The 20,696-nt window shown below is 45.6% G+C and overlaps 17 non-coding genes across 17 annotated transcripts; all 17 read right to left on the bottom strand.

Annotated features, from left to right (window-relative positions):
* Positions 1 to 3,221: 3,221 nt before the first annotated feature.
* trnal-aag (transfer RNA leucine (anticodon AAG)) lies at positions 3,222 to 3,303 on the bottom strand. Its single transcript has one exon. It is a non-coding gene; the product is annotated as a tRNA-Leu (tRNA).
* Positions 3,304 to 4,883: 1,580 nt separating this feature from the next.
* trnal-aag (transfer RNA leucine (anticodon AAG)) lies at positions 4,884 to 4,965 on the bottom strand. The gene has a single exon. It is a non-coding gene; the product is annotated as a tRNA-Leu (tRNA).
* A 1,086-nt stretch (positions 4,966 to 6,051) lies between these two features.
* trnal-uag (transfer RNA leucine (anticodon UAG)) lies at positions 6,052 to 6,133 on the bottom strand. The gene has a single exon. It is a non-coding gene; the product is annotated as a tRNA-Leu (tRNA).
* A 1,703-nt stretch (positions 6,134 to 7,836) lies between these two features.
* Positions 7,837 to 7,918, bottom strand: trnal-uag (transfer RNA leucine (anticodon UAG)). The gene has a single exon. It is a non-coding gene; the product is annotated as a tRNA-Leu (tRNA).
* An 872-nt stretch (positions 7,919 to 8,790) lies between these two features.
* trnal-aag (transfer RNA leucine (anticodon AAG)) lies at positions 8,791 to 8,872 on the bottom strand. Its single transcript has one exon. It is a non-coding gene; the product is annotated as a tRNA-Leu (tRNA).
* A 1,757-nt stretch (positions 8,873 to 10,629) lies between these two features.
* On the bottom strand, positions 10,630 to 10,711 carry trnal-aag (transfer RNA leucine (anticodon AAG)). The gene has a single exon. It is a non-coding gene; the product is annotated as a tRNA-Leu (tRNA).
* Positions 10,712 to 11,802: 1,091 nt separating this feature from the next.
* On the bottom strand, positions 11,803 to 11,884 carry trnal-uag (transfer RNA leucine (anticodon UAG)). The gene has a single exon. It is a non-coding gene; the product is annotated as a tRNA-Leu (tRNA).
* A 215-nt stretch (positions 11,885 to 12,099) lies between these two features.
* trnal-aag (transfer RNA leucine (anticodon AAG)) lies at positions 12,100 to 12,181 on the bottom strand. Its single transcript has one exon. It is a non-coding gene; the product is annotated as a tRNA-Leu (tRNA).
* Positions 12,182 to 13,729: 1,548 nt separating this feature from the next.
* Positions 13,730 to 13,811, bottom strand: trnal-uag (transfer RNA leucine (anticodon UAG)). The gene has a single exon. It is a non-coding gene; the product is annotated as a tRNA-Leu (tRNA).
* Positions 13,812 to 14,014: 203 nt separating this feature from the next.
* On the bottom strand, positions 14,015 to 14,096 carry trnal-aag (transfer RNA leucine (anticodon AAG)). The gene has a single exon. It is a non-coding gene; the product is annotated as a tRNA-Leu (tRNA).
* A 1,087-nt stretch (positions 14,097 to 15,183) lies between these two features.
* On the bottom strand, positions 15,184 to 15,265 carry trnal-uag (transfer RNA leucine (anticodon UAG)). Its single transcript has one exon. It is a non-coding gene; the product is annotated as a tRNA-Leu (tRNA).
* A 203-nt stretch (positions 15,266 to 15,468) lies between these two features.
* trnal-uag (transfer RNA leucine (anticodon UAG)) lies at positions 15,469 to 15,550 on the bottom strand. The gene has a single exon. It is a non-coding gene; the product is annotated as a tRNA-Leu (tRNA).
* Positions 15,551 to 16,708: 1,158 nt separating this feature from the next.
* On the bottom strand, positions 16,709 to 16,790 carry trnal-uag (transfer RNA leucine (anticodon UAG)). The gene has a single exon. It is a non-coding gene; the product is annotated as a tRNA-Leu (tRNA).
* Positions 16,791 to 17,876: 1,086 nt separating this feature from the next.
* Positions 17,877 to 17,958, bottom strand: trnal-aag (transfer RNA leucine (anticodon AAG)). Its single transcript has one exon. It is a non-coding gene; the product is annotated as a tRNA-Leu (tRNA).
* Positions 17,959 to 19,044: 1,086 nt separating this feature from the next.
* Positions 19,045 to 19,126, bottom strand: trnal-uag (transfer RNA leucine (anticodon UAG)). The gene has a single exon. It is a non-coding gene; the product is annotated as a tRNA-Leu (tRNA).
* Positions 19,127 to 19,329: 203 nt separating this feature from the next.
* On the bottom strand, positions 19,330 to 19,411 carry trnal-uag (transfer RNA leucine (anticodon UAG)). Its single transcript has one exon. It is a non-coding gene; the product is annotated as a tRNA-Leu (tRNA).
* Positions 19,412 to 20,569: 1,158 nt separating this feature from the next.
* Positions 20,570 to 20,651, bottom strand: trnal-uag (transfer RNA leucine (anticodon UAG)). The gene has a single exon. It is a non-coding gene; the product is annotated as a tRNA-Leu (tRNA).
* Positions 20,652 to 20,696: the final 45 nt, after the last annotated feature.

Raw genomic sequence — 20,696 nt, 5'->3', positions numbered from 1 at the left:
TAGCCTAATAATAAAACTAGCAAATCACCTCATATATTTTCCTCATAGAGAAAACATTTTTCCGTCCAATAAGAGAAGGCAGAAGGACAATTCCATCCAATCACAATTCACTCAATATACTTGCATTTAGTGAAGGCGGAATCCGACGTCACAGTTAAGTGTATACGAGACGAGAGCAAACGGATAAGCTTGACTCAGGTGCAAAGGTGTCAAAGAAGCGTACATGTACATTTAATGAGGATCTTCAAAAAGAGTTAAAATTTCTCAAAAGAGAGTCACTATCAGAGGCAAGTAAATTAAGATGCGACATTTGCGGGGCTCGCTTTTCCATTGCTCACGGAGGCCGAGCCGACATTACGCAGCATATGCACACAAAAAAGCACATGGACGCTGCTAAAAGTAAGTGTGCTACTCCAAGTGTCAGCAAATTTTTTGTGAAGCAAAGTTGCGAATCTGATAAAGTGCATGCAAGTGAAGGACTTTTTGCATACCATTCTGTTATTCATGGCCATAGTTTTCGGTCAGCTGACTGCACTGCAAAATTGATCAAGAAATTGTATGATCCGAAATTTTCTTCTGCTCGCACTAAATCTGAGGCTATAATATGCAACGTTCTTGGTCCTTTGTCAGAGGAAGAAGTTCAGCATAGTTTGGACAAGTGCTCCTGTGTCACATTAACTGTGGATGCATCCAACCACAAAGACATTAAATTGTTTCCTGTGCTTGTGCGATACTTCAAGCCACTAGAGGGTGTAAAGGTCAAGATAATTGAATTTTCATCTCTGCCAGGTGAGACATCTGATTTGCAAACTGCCTACATTTCCCATGTCATTGAAAAACATGGCCTTGATCAGAAAATAGTTGCACTTTGTGCTGATAACACTAACACAAACTTTGGTGGTGTTAAAAGAGCTGGTAAAGGCAATATCTGGAGAAAGCTGCAAATGCAGCTAGGAAGGGATATTCTGGGCATTGGCTGTAATGCACACATCATCCACAATACCCTGCAAACAGCAGTGGATTGCTTACCAATTGATTTGGAGTGTTTTGCTGTGAAGGTATACAAATACTTTCATATCTATACAGTGCGCGTAAGGGAGCTCAAGGAGTTTTGTGACTTTGTACAGCTGGACTATCAAAAATTACTGCAGCATGGTAGCATACGTTTCCTCTCTCTTGGTCCAGCTCTTGAACGAATTCTGCACCTTTTTGATGGTCTACGTGCATACTTTCTTTCTCAAGAAAAGTGGCCAAAGTTTCTAAAAGACACATTCAGCAGCCCTTGCACAAAACTTTGGCTTGGATTTGCACTTAAGCAAACTGCAGCTTTCCATCGTGCACTGGCGACAGTAGAGCAAGAAAATATATCTGCCACAGAAGTGGCTTTGCACATTTATGATCTGAGAAATGTCTTGCAGGCCAGGCTGGAGGAATCATTCATTCCCTCTGACATCAAAACAGTTAGACACCCTTGTTGAAGCTGGTGACATAAAAGCTGATGATTTTTATTGTGCAGTGAGAAGCTTTTACTCAGCATCAGTGGATTACCTTGACAATTGGAGATGCTCACTGGAGAATACAAGAGAACTAGAGTGGGTCCTACTGAGAAGTGTTCCAGAATGGAGAGACATTCAGAGCAGCCTCAGCAAGTTCTACTCAAGAATACCTGCTCTCACATCAGTTGACGAAACCATGCTCTTTGATGAGTGGGCCTGTGCTAAAAACATTGTCACTTGTCACATCACTGAGTGGAACAAAAACAAGGTGGCTGTGTCTGATAGATGGACAGACGTGTTTAGTGAGATGGGGAGCAAGTCACTCAACTTTGGAGTCTTATCTTTGGCTGTGGAGTTTGTTTTATGCCTGCCTGGTACATCTGCACCGGTGGAGCGTGTGTTCTCGTTAATGAATGCATCATGGACGGATGAAAAATCTCGACTGAGTGTAACAACAATGAAGGCAATGCTTTTCGTACGAATTAATTTCGGACTGGACTGCTCCGCATTTTATGATAAACTCTTAAAAGACAAGCGCACACTGGCAAAAATTGGTTCCAGTGAAAAATACAAAAGAGCAACAGTGAATGATGCTGTTGAACCATCTTGTTCCCACTGATCTGCAATTTTATGTAAGTCTACATTTATTTTTTTACATAGCTAACAATATTATTAAGTGTAAATACTTGTATGTGTGCAGTAGGTGTTGTGGGTCTGTGGGTTCTGTGTCTGTCCCGTATTCCACTCTGAGAAATCTGGTCACCCTAGCCATAAGGCAATGTAGAGTTGGAAAAGTACCTTTAATGCATAGATGACGTTGGTGCAAGGTACAGGAAAGTACTAAAAAACATATATGATGTAATATTTTAAAAAAAACTATACATGTGATACTCCGCCACCAATAGAAATAAGGCCTCGGAGCATGTGATCTTAATGGTGGCGTGATACCAAGGAGGAGCAATGTGTAAGAGATAACGGTACAAACACTAATTGGACACTGGCGATAAGAAAGATGTATAAAATCTATGTTTCAACCACTGTAAGATCAGATGATTCAGCTGACCATCTCACTTTGTTGAATTGCTCAATAAAGTTCTTCTTCTGAGACCTGGAACTTCGACTCTGAAAACTTTTTGAAGACTAACTCCTACTAGACTCTGAAAAACTACTGATCAGGACCAGAGACAGGCAATTAGCAACGACAGTAGCTGTCAGTTCACCAAAAACTCTCAGTCCTGCCGATCGACTGTCCATGCACGGAGCAGGATTGGGCACCCCTGTGTGCTATACATTATTATTATATTTAAATTCATTTAGGAAGTGTCATTATAATAATTGCAAGTTATTGTTGTCTCTGATTTTAGAGGGTGCATATTTTCAGCTGCTTTTGCACCTTTTCAGAACACACTTTAGGTGTCTGGCCCTCATTAAAATCTCTGCTGGCAGCAGTGGGTTTTGAGCCCACGCCCCCAAAGAGACTGGAGCCTAAATCCAGCGCCTTAGACCCCACGGCCATGCTACCCTGGCTTGCTTACTCTAGTGGGCCATTTTCTGCCCATTAAATTTCAGATATAGAGAAATTGTTGGGTGTGGACCTTCATCGTCAGGCTCTGAAGCCCGCCGACTTCGGCCAAGGAAAGCAAAAACGGCTGAGTTTTGAAGAGACTGGGAGCAAGCAGTGTCACTTCTCCAGTCTTTTCACAATTGCCTTCTAAAATGAACACTTGGCAGCGGTGGGATTTGAACTCACGTCCCCGAAGAGACTGGAGCCTTAATCCAGCGCCTTAGAGCGCTCGGCCACGCTACCTTGTGAGAATGCCTTCTCTGGGCCATTTTCGCCATTTTTTTCTTTTAGTGTCTCACTTCTCCGTAGTTAAATCAGTTGAAATTCTTCATGCTTTGAAGGAGCTCCTCGACAGGTGGAAAGGCCTACTAAGTAGAGGGGGGATGCAGTTGCACTCTTGGAGGCCCCCCTCCCTGCAGATTGCAATTCCATCTCTAATCAAACACAACTGAATTACCTAATCAAAGCATTTGGGCCATACTCCAAAATGGCAGCCAGATGTGTCGCAGTTAAACTCAAAATCAAGAGGTAGCTGTCAGTTCACCAAAAACTCTCAGTCCTGCCGATCGACTGTCCTGCTATACATTATTATTATATTTAAATTCATTTTGGAAGTGTCATTATAATAATTGCAAATTATTGTTGTCTCTGATTCAAGAGGGTGCATATTTTCAGCTGCTTTTGCACCTTTTCAGAGCACACTTTAGGTGTCTGGCCCTCATTAAAACCTCTGCTAGCAGCAGTGGGATTCGGACCCACGCCCCCGAAGAGACTGGAGCCTGGAGCCTAAACGCTACCCCGGCTTGGCTACTCCAAAGTGGCAGCCAGATGTGTCGCAGTTAAACTCAAAATCAAGAGGTAGCTGTCAGTTCACCAAAAACTCTCAGTCCTGCTGATCGGCTGTCCTGCACAGAGCAGGATTGGACACCCCTGTGTGCTATACACTCTACCTTGTGAGAATGCCTTCCGTGGGCCATTTTCGCCAATTTTTTCTTTTAGTGTCTCACTTCTCCATATTTAAATCATTTAAAATCCTTCATGCCTTGAAGGAGCTCCTCGAAAGGTGGAAAAGCCTACTAAGTAGAGGGGGGATGCAGTTACACTCTTGGAGGCATCCCTCCCTGCTGATTGCAATTCCATCTCTAATCAAACACAACTGAATTACCTAATCAAAGCATTTGGGCCAAGAGACTGGAGCCTGGGGCCTAAATCCAGTGCCTTAGACCCCTCGGCAACGCTACCCCGGCTTGGCTACTCCAAAATGGCAGCCAGATGTGTCGCAGTTAAACTCAAAATCAAGAGGTAGCTGTCAGTTCACCAAAAACTCTCAGTCCTGCCGATCGACTGTCCTGCACAGAGCAGGATTGGACACCCCTATGTGCAATACATTATTATTATATTTAAAATTCATTTTTGAAGTGTCATTATAATAATTGCAAGTTATTGTTGTCTCTGATTCAAGAGGATGCATATTTTCAGCTGCTTTTGCACCTTTTCAGAGCACACTTTAGGTGTCTGGCCCTCATTAAAACATCTGCTGGCAGCAGTGGAAATTGAACCCACGCCCCCGAAAAGACTGGAGCCTAAATCCAGCGCCTTAGACCCCTCGGTCACGCTACCCCGGCTTGGCCACTCTAGTGGGCCGTTTTCTGGCCATTAAATTTCAGAAATAGAGAAATTGTTGGGTGTGGACCTTCATCGTCAGGCTCTGAAGCCCGCCGAGTTCGCCCAAGGAAAGCAAAAACGGCTGAGTTTTGAAGAGACTGGGAGCAAGCAGTGTCACTTCTCCAGTCTTTTCACAGGTGCCTTCTAAAATGCAGACTTGGCAACGGTGGGATTTGAACCCACACCCCTGAAGAGACTGGAGCCTTAATCCAGCGCCTTAGACCGCTCGGCCACGCTACCTTGTAAGAATGCTTTCCGTGGGCCATTTTCGCCAATTTTTTCTTTTAGTGTCTCACTTCTCCATAGTTAAATCAGTTGAAATTCTTCATGCCTTGAAGGATCTCCTCGACAGGTGGAAATGCCTACTAAGTAGAGGGGGGACGCAGTTACACTCTTGGAGGCCCCCCTCCCTGCAGATTGCAATTCCATCTCTAATCAAACACAACTGAATTACCTAATCAAAGCCTAATCGAATTACCTAATCAAAGCTCGGCCACGCTACCTTGTGAAAATGCCTTCCCTGGGCCATTTTCGCCAATTTTTTCTTTTTGTGTCTCACTTCTCCATAGTTAAATAAGTTGAAGTTCTTCATGCCTTGAAGGAGCTCCTCGACAGGTGGAAATGCCTACTAAGTAGAGGGGGGACGCAGTTACACTCTTGGAGGCCCCCCTCCCTGAAGATTGCAATTCCATCTCTAATCAAACACAACTGAATTACCTAATCAAAGCCTAATCGAATTACCTAATCAAAGCTCGGCCACGCTACCTTGTGAGAATGCCTTCCGTGGGCCATTTTCGCCAATTTTTTCTTTTTGTGTCTCACTTCTCCATAGTTAAATCAGTTGAAATTCTTCATGCCTTGAAGGAGCTCCTCGACAGGTGGAAATGCCTACTAAGTAGAGGGGGGACGCAGTTACACTCTTGGAGGCCCCCCTCCCTGCAGATTGCAATTCCATCTCTAATCAAACACAACTGAATTACCTGATCAAAGCCTTTGGGCCATACTCCAAAATGGCAGCCAGATGTGTCGCAGTTAAACTCAAAATCAAGAGGTAGCTGTCAGTTCACCATAAACTCTCAATGAGTCAAATTTGCAAACTCCATTGACAAGGGGTGCCCAGTCCTGCCGATGGACTGTCCTGCACAAAGCAGGATTGGGGACCCCTGTGTGCTATACATTATTATTATATTTAAATTCATTTTGGAAGTGTCATTATAATAATTGCAAGTTATTGTTGTCTCTGATTTTAGAGGGTGCATATTTTCAGCTGCTTTCGCACCTTTTCAGGGGACACTTTAGGTGTCTGGCCCTCATTAAAACCTCTGCTGGCAGCGGTGGGATTCGAACCCACGCCCCTAAAGAGACTGGAGCCTAAATCCAACGCCTTAGACCACTCGGCCACGCTACCCCGGCTTGGCTACTCTAGTGGGCCATTTTCTGGCCATTAAATTTCAGAAATAGAGAAATTGTTGGGTGTGGACCTTCATCGTCAGGCTCTGAAGCCCGCCGAGTTCGGCCAAGGAAAGCAAAAACGGCTGAGTTTTGAAGAGACTGGGAGCAAGCAGTGTCACTTCTCCAGTCTTTTCACAATTGCCTTCCAAAATGCATACTTGGCAGCGGTGGGATTTGAACCCATGCCCCCGAAAAGACTGGAGCCTAAATCCAGCGCCTTAGACCGCTCGATCACACTACCTTGTAAGAATGCCTTCTGTGGGCCATTTTCGCCAATTTTTTCTTTTAGTGTCTCACTTCTCCATAGTTAAATCAGTTGAAATTCTTCATACCTTGAAGGAGCTCCTCGACAGGTGGAAAGGCCTACTAAGTAGAGGGGGGACGCAGTTACACTCTTGGAGGCCCCCCTCCCTGAAGATTGCAATACCATTCTTTAATCAAACACAACTGAATTACCTAATCAAAGCCTTTGGGCCATACTCCAAAATGGCAGCCAGATGTGTCGCAGTTCAACTCAAAATCAAGAGGTAGCTGTCAGTTCACCAAAAATTATCAATGAGTCAAATTTGCAAACTCCATTATTAAAGACCAGGGGTGCCCAGTCCTGCCAATCGACTGCACTGCACAGAGTAGGATTGGGCACCCCTGTGTGCTATACATTATTATTATATTTAAATTCATTTTGGAAGTGTCATTATAATAATTGCAAGTTATTGTTGTCTTTGATTCGAGATGGTGCAAATTTTCAGCTGATTAAAACCTCTGCTGGCAGCGGTGGGATTCAAACCCACACCCCGAGTAGACTGGAGCCTGGAGCCTAAATCCATCGCCTTAGACCCCTCGGCCACGCTACCCCGGCTTGGCTACTCTAGTGGGCCATTTTCTGGCCATTAAATTTCAGAAATAGAGAAATTGTTGGGTGTGGACCTTCATCGTCAGGCTCTGAAGCCCGCCGAGTTCGGCCAAGGAAAGCAAAAACGGCTGAGTTTTGAAGAGACTGGGAGCAAGCAGTGTCACTTCTCCAGTCTTTTCACAATTGCCTTCTAAAATGCAGACTTCGCAGCGGTGGGATTTGAACACACGCCCCCAAAGAGACTGGAGCCTTAATCCAGCACCTTAGACCGCTCGGCCACGCTACCTTGTGAGAACGCTTTCCGTGGACAATTTTCGTCAATTTTTTCTTTTAGTGTCTCACTTCTCCATAGTTAAATCTGTTGAAATTCTTCATGCCTTGAAGGAGCTCCTCGAAAGGTGGAAAGGCCTACTAAGTAGAGGGGGGATGCAGTTACACTCTTGGAGGCATCCCTCCCTGCTGATTGCAATTCCATCTCTAATCAAACACAACTGAATTACCTAATCAAAGCATTTGGGCCATACTCCAAAATGGCAGCAAGATGTGTCGCAGTTAAACTCAAAATCAAGAGGTAGCTGTCAGTTCACCAAAAACTCTCAGTCCTGCCGATCGACTGTCCTGCACAGAGCAGGATTGGGCACCCCTGTGTGCTATACATTATTATTATATTTAAATTCATTTAGGAAGTGTTATTATAATAATTGCAAGTTATTGTTGTCTCTGATTTTAGAGGGTGCATATTTTCAGCTGCTTTTGCACCTTTTCAGAACACACTTTAGGTGTCTGGCCCTCATTAAAACCTCTGCTGGCAGCAATGGGATTTGAACCCACGCCCCCGAAGAGACTGGAGCCTAAATCCAGCGCCTTAGACCCCTCGGCCATGCTACCCCGGCTTGGTTACTGTAGTGGGCCATTTTTTGGCCATTAAATTTCAGAAATAGAGAAATTGTTGGGTGTGGACCTTCATCGTCAGGCTCTGAAGCCCGCCGAGTTCGGCCAAGGAAAGCAAAAACGGCTGAGTTTTGAAGAGACTGGGAGCAAGCAGTGTCACTTCTCCAGTCTTTTCACAATTGCCTTCTAATATTGACACTTGGCAGCGGTGAGATTTGAACTCATGTCCCCGAAGAGACTGGAGCCTTAATCCAGCGCCTTAGAGCGCTCGGCCACGCTACCTTGTGAGAATGGCTTCTGTGGGCCATTTTCGCCAATTTTTTCTTTTAGTGTCTCACTTCTCCATAGTTAAATCAGTTGAAATTCTTCATGCTTTGAAGGAGCTCCTCGACAGGTGGAAAGGCCTACTAAGTAGAGGGGGGATGCAGTTACACTCTTGGAGGCCCCCCTCCCTGCAGATTGCAATTCCAACTCTAATCAAACACAACTGAATTACCTAATCAAAGCATTTGGGCCAAGAGACTGGAGCCTGGGGCCTAAATCCAGTGCCTTAGACCCCTCGGCAACGCTACCCCGGCTTGGCTACTCCAAAATGGCAGCCAGATGTGTCGCAGTTAAACTCAAAATCAAGAGGTAGTTGTCAGTTCACCAAAAACTCTCAGTCCTGCCGATCGACTGTCCTGCACAGAGCAGGATTGGACACCCCTGTGTGCAATACATAATTATTATATTTAAAATTCATTTTTGAAGTGTCATTGTAATAATTGCAAGTTATTGTTGTCTCTGATTTTAGAGGGTGCATATTTTCAGCTGCTTTTGCACCTTTTCAGAGAACACTTTAGGTGTCTGGCCCTCATTAAAACCTCTGCTGGCAGCGGTGGGATTTGAACCCACGCCCCCGAAGAGACTGGAGCCTTAATCCAGCGCCTTAGAGCGCTCGGCCACGCTACCTTGTGAGAATGCCTTCCGTGGGCCATTTTCGCCAATTTTTTCTTTTTGTGTCTCACTTCTCCAGAGTTAAATCAGTTGAAATTCTTCATGCCTTGAAGGAGCTCCTCGAAAGGTGGAAAGGCCTACTAAGTAGAGGGGGGATGCAGTTACACTCTTGGAGGCATCCCTCCCTGCTGATTGCAATTCCATCTCTAATCAAACACAACTGAATTACCTAATCAAAGCATTTGGGCCATACTCGAAAATGTCAGCCAGATGTGTCGCAGACATGAACCCACGCCCCCGAAGAGACTGGAGCCTAAATCCAGCGCCTTAGACCCCTCGGCCATGCTACCCCGGCTTGGTTACTCTAGTGGGCCATTTTCTGCCCATTAAATTTCAGAAATAGAGAAATTGTTGGGTGTGGACCTTCATCGTCAGGCTCTGAAGCCCGCCGAGTTAGGCCAAGGAAAGCAAAAACGGCTGAGTTTTGAAGAGACTGGGAGCAAGCAGTGTCACTTCTCCAGTCTTTTCACAATTGCCTTCTAAAATGAACACTTGGCAGCGGTGGGATTTGAACTCACTTCCCCGAAGAGACTGGAGCCTTAATCCAGCGCCTTAGAGCGCTCGGCCACGCTACCTTGTGAGAATGCCTTCTGTGGGCCATTTTCGCCAATTTTTTCTTTTAGTGTCTCACTTCTCCATAGTTAAATCAGTTGAAATTCTTCATGCTTTGAAGGAGCTCCTCGACAGGTGGAAAGGCCTACTAAGAAGAGGGGGGATGCAGTTACACTCTTGGAGGCCCCCCTCCCTGCAGATTGCAATTCCATCTCTAATCAAACACAACTGAATTACCTAATCAAAGCATTCGGGCCATACTCCAAAATGGCAGCCAGATGTGTCGCAGTTAACTCTTCGGGGTCGCCGATCACGCCGGCGTGATCAAGTTACATGACCAGTTTAAGACGTCGAAGCATAAAAACAAAGTCACGTTGAGCGCTGCCGTCCACTTCTGTCGAAAGTGCTGGCTTGAAATTCTATTTTACTTTTTGTTTTGTGTTGATAGACCAAGTAAAAACGGAGATATGATCATTTAAACTTTATATAAAAAAATACTGACGCGTTCGTAAAAGAACGCAAGATGGGATGCGACAGGCGTTGCATTTATTCTAATAACTTCGTCGGTTTTTGTCATAAAACAAAACGGAGAAAAATGTGTGAATCTGCTGACTCTGCTATTCAGGCTGCACATTTTAGGGAATGGAGGAGGAGCCAACTGAGCTAAGACGCAAAATTGAAAGGCAGAGGATTTACGGAGTTGATAAAGATAGACATATATACGTTATATATAGAGAGAGAGATTATTGCTCGTTTTTGGAAGAGTTTGAGTAGATTTTGAGAGTAGTTTAGGAGTAGTGTAGATAGTTTAGGTAGTTTAGGAGTAGTTTAGGTAGTTTAGGAGAAGATTTAGCTAAACTGTTTTGAGGAGAGGCACAGATAAAAAATAAAAATAAAAAACACCTGAATTTTGTGTTCATTTTACCCATTGTATGGCTCGCTACCCCGGCTTGGCCACTCTAGTGGGCCATTTTCTGCCCATTAAATTTCAGAAATAGAGAAATTGTTGGATGTGGACCTTCATCGTCCACACCCAACATACGTTCTGAAGCCCGCCGAGTTCGGCCAAGGAAAGCAAAAACGGCTGAGTTTTGAAGAGACTGGGAGCAAGCAGTGTCACTTCTCCAGTCTTTTCACAGGTGCCTTCTAATATGCAGACTTGTCAGCGGTGGGATTTGAACCCACGCCCCCGAAGAGACTGGAGCCTTAACCCAGCGCCTTAGACCGCTCGGCCACGCTACCTTGTAAGAATGCTTTCCATGGGCCATTTTCGCCAATTTTTTCTTTTAGTGTCTCACTTCTCCATAGTTAAATCAGTTGAAATTCTTCATGCCTTGAAGCAGTTACACTCTTGGAGGCCCCCCTCCCTGCAGATTGCAATTCCATCTCTAATCAAACACAACTGAATTACCTAATCAAAGCCTAATCGAATTACCTAATCAAAGCTCGGCCACGCTACCTTGTGAGAATGCCTTCCCTGGGCCATTTTCGCCAATTTTTTCTTTTTGTGTCTCACTTCTCCATAGTTAAATCAGTTGAAGTTCTTCATGCCTTGAAGGAGCTCCTCGACAGGTGGAAATGCCTACTAAGTAGAGGGGGGACGCAGTTACACTCTTGGAGGCCCCCCTCTGAAGATTGCAATTCCATCTCTAATCAAACACAACTGAATTACCTAATCAAAGCATTTGGGCCATACTCCAAAATGGCAGCCAGATGTGTCGCAGTTAAACTCAAAATCAAGAGGTAGCTGTCAGTTCACCAAAAACTCTCAGTCCTGCCGATCGACTGTCCTGCTATTCATTATTATTATATTTAAATTCATTTTGGAAGTGTCATTATAATAATTGCAAGTTATTGTTGTCTCTGATTCAAGAGGGTGTATATTTTCAGCTGCTTTTGCACCTTTTCAGAGCACACTTTAGGTGTCTGGCCCTCATTAAAACCTCTGCTGGCAGCAGTGGGATTCGGACCCACGCCCCCGAAGAGACTGGAGCCTGGAGCCTAAATCCAGCGCCTTAGACCCCTCGGCAACGCTACCCCGGCTTGGCTACTCCAAAATGGCAGCCAGATGTGTCGCAGTTAAACTCAAAATCAAAAGGTAGCTGTCAGTTCACCAACAACTCTCAGTCCTGCTGATCCACTGTCCTGCACAGAGCAGGATTGGGCACCCCTGTGTGCTATACATTATTATTATATTTAAATTCATTTTGGAAGTGTCATTATAATAATTGCAAGTTATTGTTGTCTCTGATTGAAGAGGATGCATATTTGCAGCTGCTTTTTCACCTTTTCAGAGCACACTTTAGGTGTCTGGCCCTCATTAAAACCTCTGCTGGCAGCAGTGGGAATTGAACCCACGGCCCCGAAAAGACTGGAGCCTAAATCCAGCGCCTTAGACCTCTCGGTCACGCTACCCCTGCTTGGCCACTCTAGTGGGCCATTTTCTGCCCAATAAATTTCAGAAATAGAGAAATTGTTGGATGTGGACCTTCATCGTCCACACCCAACATAGGCTCTGAAGCCCGCCGAGTTCGGCCAAGGAAAGCAAAAATGGCTGAGTTTTGAAGAGACTGGGAGCAAGCAGTGTCACTTCTCCAGTCTTTTCACAGGTGCCTTCTAAAATGCAGACTTGGCAGCGGTGGGATTTGAACCCAAGCCCCCGAAGAGACTGGAGCCTTAATCCAGCGCCTTAGACCGCCCGGCCACGCTACCTTGTAAGAATGCTTTCCGTGGGCCATTTTCGCCAATTTTTTCTTTTAGTGTCTCACTTCTCCATAGTTAAATCAGTTGAAATTCTTCATACCTTGAAGGAGCTCCTCGACAGGTGGAAAGGCCTACTAAGTAGAGGGGGGACGCAGTTACACTCTTGGAGGCCCCCTCCCTGCAGATTGCAATTCCATCTCTAATCAAACACAACTGAATTACCTAATCAAAGCATTTGGGCCATACTCCAAAATGGCAGCCAGATGTGTCGCAGTTCAACTCAAAATCAAGAGGTAGCTGTCATTTCACAAAAAAATTCTCAATGAGTCAAATTTGCAAACTCCATTATTAAAGACCAGGGGTGCCCAGTCCTGCCGATCGACTGTACTGCACAGAGTAGGATTGGGCACCCCTGTGTGCTATACATTATTATTATATTTAAATTCATTTTGGAAGTGTCATTATAATAATTGCAAGTTATTGTTGTCTTCGATTCGAGATGGTGCAAATTTTCAGCTGTGTCTCACTTCTCCATAGTTAAATCAGTTGAAATTCTTCATGCCTTGAAGGAGCTCCTCGACAGGTGGAAATGCCTACTAAGTAGAGGGGGGACGCAGTTACACTCTTGGAGGCCCCCCTCCCTGCAGATTGCAATTCCATCTCTAATCAAACACAACTGAATTACCTAATCAAAGCCTAATCGAATTACCTAATCAAAGCTCGGCCACACTACCTTGTGAGAATGCCTTCCCTGGGCCATTTTCGCCAATTTTTTTCTTTTTGTGTCTCACTTCTCCATAGTTAAATCAGTTGAAGTTCTTCATGCCTTGAAGGAGCTCCTCGACAGGTGGAAATGCCTACTAAGTAGAGGGGGGACGCAGTTACACTCTTGGAGGCCCCCCTCCCTGAAGATTGCAATTCCATCTCTAATCAAACACAACTGAATTACCTAATCAAAGCCTAATCGAATTACCTAATCAAAGCTCGGCCACGCTACCTTGTGAGAATGCCTTCCGTGGGCCATTTTCGCCAATTTTTTCTTTTTGTGTCTCACTTCTCCATAGTTAAATCAGTTGAAATTCTTCATGCCTTGAAGGAGCTCCTCGACAGGTGGAAATGCCTACTAAGTAGAGGGGGGACGCAGTTACACTCTTGGAGGCCCCCCTCCCTGCAGATTGCAATTCCATCTCTAATCAAACACAACTGAATTACCTGATCAAAGCCTTTGGGCCATACTCCAAAATGGCAGCCAGATGTGTCGCAGTTAAACTCAAAATCAAGAGGTAGCTGTCAGTTCACCATAAACTCTCAATGAGTCAAATTTGCAAACTCCATTGACAAGGGGTGCCCAGTCCTGCCGATGGACTGTCCTGCACAAAGCAGGATTGGGGACCCCTGTGTGCTATACATTATTATTATATTTAAATTCATTTTGGAAGTGTCATTATAATAATTGCAAGTTATTGTTGTCTTTGTTCAAGAGGGTGCATATTTTCAGCTGCTTTCGCACCTTTTCAGAGGACACTTTAGGTGTCTGGCCCTCATTAAAACCTCTGCTGGCAGCGGTGGGATTCGAACCCACGCCCCCAAAGAGACTGGAGCCTAAATCCAGCGCCTTAGACCACTCGGCCACGCTACCCCGGCTTGGCTACTCTAGTGGGCCATTTTCTCGCCATTAAATTTCAGAAATAGAGAAATTGTTGGGTGTGGACCTTCATCGTCAGGCTCTGAAGCCCGCCGAGTTCGGCCAAGGAAAGCAAAAACGGCTGAGTTTTGAAGAGACTTGGAGCAAGCAGTGTCACTTCTCCAGTCTTTTCACAGGTGCCTTCTAAAATGCAGACTTGGCAGCGGTGGGATTTGAACCCACGCCCCCGAAGAGACTGGAGCCTTAATCCAGCGCCTTAGACCGCTCGGCCACGCTACCTTGTAAGAATGCTTTCCGTGGGCCATTTTCGCCAATTTTTTCTTTTAGTGTCTCACTTCTCCATAGTTAAATCAGTTGAAATTCTTCATGCCTTGAAGGAGCTCCTCGACAGGTGGAAATGCCTACTAAGTAGAGGGGGGACGCAGTTACACTCTTGGAGGCCCCCCTCCCTGCAGATTGCAATTCCATCTCTAATCAAACACAACTGAATTACCTAATCAAAGCCTAATCGAATTACCTAATCAAAGCTCGGCCACACTACCTTGTGAGAATGCCTTCCCTGGGCCATTTTCGCCAATTTTTTTCTTTTTGTGTCTCACTTCTCCATAGTTAAATCAGTTGAAGTTCTTCATGCCTTGAAGGAGCTCCTCGACAGGTGGAAATGCCTACTAAGTAGAGGGGGGACGCAGTTACACTCTTGGAGGCCCCCCTCCCTGAAGATTGCAATTCCATCTCTAATCAAACACAACTGAATTACCTAATCAAAGCCTAATCGAATTACCTAATCAAAGCTCGGCCACGCTACCTTGTGAGAATGCCTTCCGTGGGCCATTTTCGCCAATTTTTTCTTTTTGTGTCTCACTTCTCCATAGTTAAATCAGTTGAAATTCTTCATGCCTTGAAGGAGCTCCTCGACAGGTGGAAATGCCTACTAAGTAGAGGGGGGACGCAGTTACACTCTTGGAGGCCCCCCTCCCTGCAGATTGCAATTCCATCTCTAATCAAACACAACTGAATTACCTGATCAAAGCCTTTGGGCCATACTCCAAAATGGCAGCCAGATGTGTCGCAGTTAAACTCAAAATCAAGAGGTAGCTGTCAGTTCACCATAAACTCTCAATGAGTCAAATTTGCAAACTCCATTGACAAGGGGTGCCCAGTCCTGCCGATGGACTGTCCTGCACAAAGCAGGATTGGGGACCCCTGTGTGCTATACATTATTATTATATTTAAATTCATTTTGGAAGTGTCATTATAATAATTGCAAGTTATTGTTGTCTCTGATTCAAGAGGGTGCATATTTTCAGCTGCTTTCTCACCTTTTCAGAGGACACTTTAGGTGTCTGGCCCTCATTAAAACCTCTGCTGGCAGCGGTGGAATTCGAACCCACGCCCCCAAAGAGACTGGAGCCTAAATCCAGTGCCTTAGACCACTCGGCCACGCTACCCCGGCTTGGCTACTCTAGTGGGCCATTTTCTGGCCATTAAATTTCAGAAATAGAGAAATTGTTGGGTGTGGACCTTCATCGTCAGGCTCTGAAGCCCGCCGAGTTCGGCCAAGGAAAGCAAAAACGGCTGAGTTTTGAAGAGACTGGGAGCAAGCAGTGTCACTTCTCCAGTCTTTTCACAATTGCCTTCTAAAATGCATACTTGGCAGCGGTGGGATTTGAACCCACGCCCCCGAAGAGACTGGAGCCTAAATCCAGCGCCTTAGACCCCTCGGCCATGCTACCCCGGCTTGGTTACTCTAGTGGGCCATTTTCTGCCCATTAAATTTCAGAAATAGAGAAATTGTTGGGTGTGGACCTTCATCGTCAGGCTCTGAAGCCCGCCGAGTTCGGCCAAGGAAAGCAAAAACGGCTGAGTTTTGAAGAGACTGGGAGCAAGCAGTGTCACTTCTCCAGTCTTTTCACAATTGCCTTCTAAAATGAACACTTGGCAGCGGTGGGATTTGAACTCACGTCCCTGAAGAGACTGGAGCCTTAAACCAGCGCCTTAGAGCGCTCGGCCACGCTACCTTGTGAGAATGCCTTCTGTGGGCCATTTTCGCAAATTTTTTTTTTAGTGTCTCACTTCTCCATAGTTAAATCAGTTGAAATTCTTCATGCTTTGAAGGAGCTCCTCGACAGGTGGAAAGGCCTACTAAGTAGAGGGGGGATGCAGTTACACTCTTGGAGGCCCCCCTCCCTGCAGATTGCAATTCCATCTCTAATCAAACACAACTGAATTACCTAATCAAAGCATTTGGGCCATACTCCAAAATGGCAGCCAGATGTGTCGCAGTTAAACTCAAAATCAAGAGGTAGCTGTCAGTTCACCAACACTCTCAGTCCTGCCGATCGACTGTCCTGCTATACATTATTATTATATTTAAATTCATTTTGGAAGTGTCATTATAATAATTGCAAGTTATTGTTGTCTCTGATTCAAGAGGGTGCATATTTTCAGCTGCTTTTGCACCTTTTCAGAGCACACTTTAGGTGTCTGGCCCTCATTAAAACCTCTGCTGGCAGCAGTGGGATTCGGACCCACGCCCCCGAAGAGACTGGAGCCTGGAGCCTAAATCCAGCGCCTCAGACCCCTCGGCAACGCTACTCCGGCTTGGCTACTCCAAAATGGCAGCCAGATGTGTCGCAGTTAAACTCAAAATCAAGAGGTAGCTGTCAGTTCACCAACAACTCTCAGTCCTGCTGATCCACTGTCCTGCACAAAGCAGGATTGGGGACCCCTGTGTGCTATACATTATTATTATATTTAAATTCATTTTGGAAGTGTCATTATAATAATTGCAAGTTATTGTTGTCTCTGATTCAAGAGGGTGCATATTTTCAGCTGTTTTCCCCATTTTTCAGAGGACACTTTAGGTGTCTGGCCCTCATTAAAACCTCTGCAGGCAGCGGTGGGATTCGAACCCACGCCCCCAAAGAGACTGGAGCCTAAATACAGCGCCTTAGACCACTCGGCCACGCTACCCCAGCTTGGCTACTCTAGTGGGCCATTTTCTGGCCATTAAATTTCAGAAATAGAGAAATTGTTGGGTGTGGACCTTCATCGTCAGGCTCTGAAGCCCGCCGAGTTCGGCCAAGGAAAGCAAAAACGGCTGAGTTTTGAAGAGACTGGGAGCAAGCAGTGTCACTTCTCCAGTCTTTTCACAATTGCCTTCCAAAATGCATACTTGGCAGCGGTGGGATTTGAACCCATGCCCCCGAAAAGACTGGAGCCTAAATCCAGCGCCTTAGACCGCTCGATCACACTACCTTGTAAGAATGCCTTCTGTGGGCCATTTTCGCCAATTTTTTCTTTTAGTGTCTCACTTCTCCATAGTTAAATCAGTTGAAATTCTTCATACCTTGAAGGAGCTCCTCGACAGGTGGAAAGGCCTACTAAGTAGAGGGGGGACGCAGTTACACTCTTGGAGGCCCCCCTCCCTGAAGATTGCAATACCATTCTTTAATCACCTAATCAAAGCCTTTGGGCCATACTCCAAAATGGCAGCCAGATGTGTCGCAGTTCAACTCAAAATCAAGAGGTAGCTGTCAGTTCACCAAAAATTCTCAATGAGTCAAATTTGCAAACTCCATTATTAAAGACCAGGGGTGCCCAGTCCTGCCGATCGACTGTACTGCACAGAGTAGGATTGGGCACCCCTGTGTGCTATACATTATTATTATATTTAAATTCATTTTGGAAGTGTCATTATAATAATTGCAAGTTATTGTTGCCTTCGATTCGAGATGGTGCAAATGTTCAGCTGATTAAAACCTCTGCTGGCAGCGGTGGGATTCAAACCCACGCCCCGAGTAGACTTGAGCCTAAGGCCTAAATCCAGCACCTTAGACACCTCGGCCACGCTACCCCGGCTTGGCTACTCTAGTGGGCCATTTTCTGGCCATTAAATTTCAGAAATAGAGAAATTGTTGGGTGTGGACCTTCATCGTCAGGCTCTGAAGCCCGCCGAGTTCGGCCAAGGAAAGGAAAAACGGCTGAGTTTTGAAGAGACTGGGAGCAAGCAGTGTCACTTCTCCAGTCTTTTCACAGGTGCCTTCTAAAATGCAGACTTGGCAGCGGTGGGATTTGAACCCACGCCCCCGAAGAGACTGGAGCCTTAATCCAGCGCCTTAGACCGCTCGGCCACGCTACCTTGTAAGAATGCTTTCCGTTGGCCATTTTCGGCAATTTTTTCTTTTAGTGTCTCACTTCTCCATAGTTAAATCAGTTGAAATTCTTCATGCCTTGAAGGAGCTCCTCGACAGGTGGAAATGCCTACTAAGTAGAGGGGGGACGCAGTTACACTCTTGGAGGCCCCCCTCCCTGCAGATTGCAATTCCATCTCTAATCAAACACAACTGAATTACCTAATCAAAGCCTAATCGAATTACCTAATCAAAGCTCGGCCACGCTACCTTGTGAGAATGCCTTCCCTGGGCCATTTTCGCCAATTTTTTCTTTTTGTGTCTCACTTCTCCATAGTTAAATCAGTTGAAGTTCTTCATGCCTTGAAGGAGCTCCTCGACAGGTGGAAATGCCTACTAAGTAGAGGGGGGACGCAGTTACACTCTTGGAGGCCCCCCTCCCTGAAGATTGCAATTCCATCTCTAATCAAACACAACTGAATTACCTAATCAAAGCCTAATCGAATTACCTAATCAAAGCTCGGCCACGCTACCTTGTGAGAATGCCTTCCGTGGGCCATTTTCGCCAATTTTTTCTTTTTGTGTCTCACTTCTCCATAGTTAAATCAGTTGAAATTCTTCATGCCTTGAAGGAGCTCCTCGACAGGTGGAAATGCCTACTAAGTAGAGGGGGGACGCAGTTACACTCTTGGAGGCCCCCCTCCCTGCAGATTGCAATTCCATCTCTAATCAAACACAACTGAATTACCTGATCAAAGCCTTTGGGCCATACTCCAAAATGGCAGCCAGATGTGTCGCAGTTAAACTCAAAATCAAGAGGTAGCTGTCAGTTCACCATAAACTCTCAATGAGTCAAATTTGCAAACTCCATTGACAAGGGGTGCCCAGTCCTGCCGATGGACTGTCCTGCACAAAGCAGGATTGGGGACCCCTGTGTGCTATACATTATTATTATATTTAAATTCATTTTGGAAGTGTCATTATAATAATTGCAAGTTATTGTTGTCTCTGATTCAAGAGGGTGCATATTTTCAGCTGCTTTCTCACCTTTTCAGAGGACACTTTAGGTGTCTGGCCCTCATTAAAACCTCTGCTGGCAGCGGTGGAATTCGAACCCACGCCCCCAAAGAGACTGGAGCCTAAATCCAGTGCCTTAGACCACTCGGCCACGCTACCCCGGCTTGGCTACTCTAGTGGGCCATTTTCTGGCCATTAAATTTCAGAAATAGAGAAATTGTTGGGTGTGGACCTTCATCGTCAGGCTCTGAAGCCCGCCGAGTTCGGCCAAGGAAAGCAAAAACGGCTGAGTTTTGAAGAGACTGGGAGCAAGCAGTGTCACTTCTCCAGTCTTTTCACAATTGCCTTCTAAAATGCATACTTGGCAGCGGTGGGATTTGAACCCACGCCCCCGAAGAGACTGGAGCCTAAATCCAGCGCCTTAGACCCCTCGGCCATGCTACCCCGGCTTGGTTACTCTAGTGGGCCATTTTCTGCCCATTAAATTTCAGAAATAGAGAAATTGTTGGGTGTGGACCTTCATCGTCAGGCTCTGAAGCCCGCCGAGTTCGGCCAAGGAAAGCAAAAACGGCTGAGTTTTGAAGAGACTGGGAGCAAGCAGTGTCACTTCTCCAGTCTTTTCACAATTGCCTTCTAAAATGAACACTTGGCAGCGGTGGGATTTGAACTCACGTCCCTGAAGAGACTGGAGCCTTAAACCAGCGCCTTAGAGCGCTCGGCCACGCTACCTTGTGAGAATGCCTTCTGTGGGCCATTTTCGCAAATTTTTTTTTTAGTGTCTCACTTCTCCATAGTTAAATCAGTTGAAATTCTTCATGCTTTGAAGGAGCTCCTCGACAGGTGGAAAGGCCTACTAAGTAGAGGGGGGATGCAGTTACACTCTTGGAGGCCCCCCTCCCTGCAGATTGCAATTCCATCTCTAATCAAACACAACTGAATTACCTAATCAAAGCATTTGGGCCATACTCCAAAATGGCAGCCAGATGTGTCGCAGTTAAACTCAAAATCAAGAGGTAGCTGTCAGTTCACCAACACTCTCAGTCCTGCCGATCGACTGTCCTGCTATACATTATTATTATATTTAAATTCATTTTGGAAGTGTCATTATAATAATTGCAAGTTATTGTTGTCTCTGATTCAAGAGGGTGCATATTTTCAGCTGCTTTTGCACCTTTTCAGAGCACACTTTAGGTGTCTGGCCCTCATTAAAACCTCTGCTGGCAGCAGTGGGATTCGGACCCACGCCCCCGAAGAGACTGGAGCCTGGAGCCTAAATCCAGCGCCTCAGACCCCTCGGCAACGCTACTCCGGCTTGGCTACTCCAAAATGGCAGCCAGATGTGTCGCAGTTAAACTCAAAATCAAGAGGTAGCTGTCAGTTCACCAACAACTCTCAGTCCTGCTGATCCACTGTCCTGCACAAAGCAGGATTGGGGACCCCTGTGTGCTATACATTATTATTATATTTAAATTCATTTTGGAAGTGTCATTATAATAATTGCAAGTTATTGTTGTCTCTGATTCAAGAGGGTGCATATTTTCAGCTGTTTTCCCCATTTTTCAGAGGACACTTTAGGTGTCTGGCCCTCATTAAAACCTCTGCAGGCAGCGGTGGGATTCGAACCCACGCCCCCAAAGAGACTGGAGCCTAAATACAGCGCCTTAGACCACTCGGCCACGCTACCCCAGCTTGGCTACTCTAGTGGGCCATTTTCTGGCCATTAAATTTC

This window comes from Siphateles boraxobius, unplaced genomic scaffold (genome assembly GCF_051911475.1).
Source record: "Siphateles boraxobius isolate OS27281-9 unplaced genomic scaffold, OSU_SipBor_1 12, whole genome shotgun sequence".
Taxonomy (NCBI): domain Eukaryota; kingdom Metazoa; phylum Chordata; class Actinopteri; order Cypriniformes; family Leuciscidae; genus Siphateles; species Siphateles boraxobius.
This window is presented reverse-complemented; position numbering and strand designations above follow the sequence as displayed.